The sequence below is a fragment of the Carassius carassius genome, chromosome 44 (assembly GCF_963082965.1).
Source record: "Carassius carassius chromosome 44, fCarCar2.1, whole genome shotgun sequence".
Lineage (NCBI taxonomy): Eukaryota > Metazoa > Chordata > Actinopteri > Cypriniformes > Cyprinidae > Carassius > Carassius carassius.
Genome location: NC_081798.1, coordinates 21,989,590 through 21,992,209, shown reverse-complemented (window position 1 = coordinate 21,992,209; position 2,620 = coordinate 21,989,590).

Genomic DNA, 2,620 nt, shown 5'->3' with positions numbered 1-2,620 from the left:
ACTGACCAACAGCGCTCCAGCGCGAACTCAGCTAGTGCAGCGATTTAGCATAGAGTCTCGTGACAGCTTCCGGTGTCGGGCTGAATTATGGGCCGCCACCCGACAAAACAAAGGTCGCAATGAGACGATTTACTTATGTAATAAGGTTAAACTCTGATCAAACCCTGTTCTTAACCCTAACCTCAATCTTAATCTAAACATACACCAGAAATATACAGCCTTGGTTTCTGAATTCAATGCACTAGACCCCCCCCCCCACACACACACACACATTACATTTAAATACACATTTATTACATATTTAATTACATATGAATTATCATTACATATTTAAATACATATACATTAAATGTATATATATATATGCAGACAATTATTCATGTCATTCAGTGGGGAAGCTTGACTGATTGCACAGACACTATTAGAAGATAGCTGAACTGAATGATGACTTCACTGAATTATCAATTAACTTACTTGAGGTGGAAAAACTACTCTTTGTCATTGTCCTCTTGCATTATTGACAAACTATTTTCCAGTTGACACTGTAAAGCTGCTTTGACACAGTATTGTATGAAGCAATATATACATAAAGGTGACTTGACTTGACAAGGCACAGCCACAGTACATCATCCATTAAGACCATCGCATAGATCTGCCTGCATTCAGTACATAAAGCCCACTTTCCAGAAACTGGTCATTCCTATGTTCCAATGTTCCTCACATTTATATGACACATGATGCTGACATGACAAAGGGACCTATGGTCCCATGATCCTATGTTCCCTATATTTATATGGCAATTATAACCACATCCTTTGATGTTCCCAGGGTTAGGGTTATGCTATCATAGTGACAACCCATGGGGACATACTGAAAGTAGAACAGACATCTTGATTAAAACACTAAATGTTTTACAGGATTCAGATGATGGGATAAAGTTTTTAACTGTTATGGTTAACAACTCATGTGGGGGAAAAGGAAACAAGGAGATGGGAGTGCAAAGACAAATATATACAAAAGAGATATGAACATCAATGTTAAATATAGGTAGACTGAAACAAATAATATAAATAAACAACAAATAAAGAGCAAAAACAACTGAAGGAGGATCGAACAGGTGGTTTTATGACATTCAAAGAAATGCAGGTTTAGGCATAAAAGAGAAGAAACCATAAACTCAAAATTTAGATTCGAACATACAACTCTTATACTGTGCAGAATAGGGAAACATGACATAGGGTAATAGACAAGGGACAGTAGAACTTGTGATGATCTGCCCCAAATATGATAATGAACAGAAGAATCTGATTTCTAACTTAAGAAAAATAAAATGAATTGTGAGTAAACAAAAACTTTGAAAAGGAATTAATTTTTTTTTTTTATTATTATTACAATATTTGAAAGAACCGGAGTTATAAGAGAATATAATTTTGCTTACGATAAACACACACACTTAAGTATTTTATAGTCTTTGGTTAAACGCACCCCGTCACTGTAAACTGGGCTGTCAATCATCTTGTCACAGTTAACATCTTCAATATTTAGTTTAATTTAACTTCCCACTGTACTGGAGAGAAAAGAAGGAGCACGTTGATCTGCCAGCGGGGGATCTTTATTCGGAGAACTTTTCTCATATTTTCTCCATAATGATGCATTTAAAAATTAATGGCCCAAACAGATGTTTATAAAACGTATGCAGATGAATATAGGCTATCAGAGATAACATTATGTATAATATATATATATATATATATATATATATATATATATATAGCTAAAAAAATTTATATTACCAAAGTTTCTTTAAGGGTATTCTTTGTTATTACCACAGTCTATGATAATCAAATGGTATGGTGTCCGGGAGATGTGGTTGGTTAATATAATAATTTAATCATGAAATATTTTCTATAATATATAATATAATAATTTCTTAATTAAAAACAAAATATTAATGAATAAATCTCTGGGTTGCTATGGACACGCAGGTTTGTTTATGGATTAAACTCATGGACACAAGAAAAATTTGTCGTTCCCTCAAAATAGCATCTCGAGGCCACGACATAAGGAAGACGTTCCCACAAATTAAAATCTCTTGGCCATGACATATTATCACATTCCCTACAATTTATTATGTTGTGGCCACAACAAAACTAAGTGAACAGACCATGTCATCTCCCGGACACCGTACTATTTCTAATCTCACATATTATTATAGGATGAATAGTATGAACATTTGGGACACAGAGATGTTCCTCTAATCAATAGCAACCTGATGAAAAATTCCATATGCCATAAAACAGCAAATACAATATAATTTGTCTTTTTAATTTGTTTAGCATGTTAACACACTGAAATTATGGTTCACCTTGTTATTTCACTAAATGTTTTAAATCACTGAATGACATTTAAATTTGTCAGTCTGTCTAAATATCACAGATATTTATTTTTATTTGTTTATTTATTTAGCCGATGTTTTGCCTATTTATATGGTGGCCGAGAGAGATCAAAGTGCTGCAACTTCAGAAAACATATGCAAATAGAAAAAGCACCAGTAAATCAAGAAAACATCTTTATCAGTTTGACAGCAGGCAGACATGCTCACAACATTTTTAGAAACGCG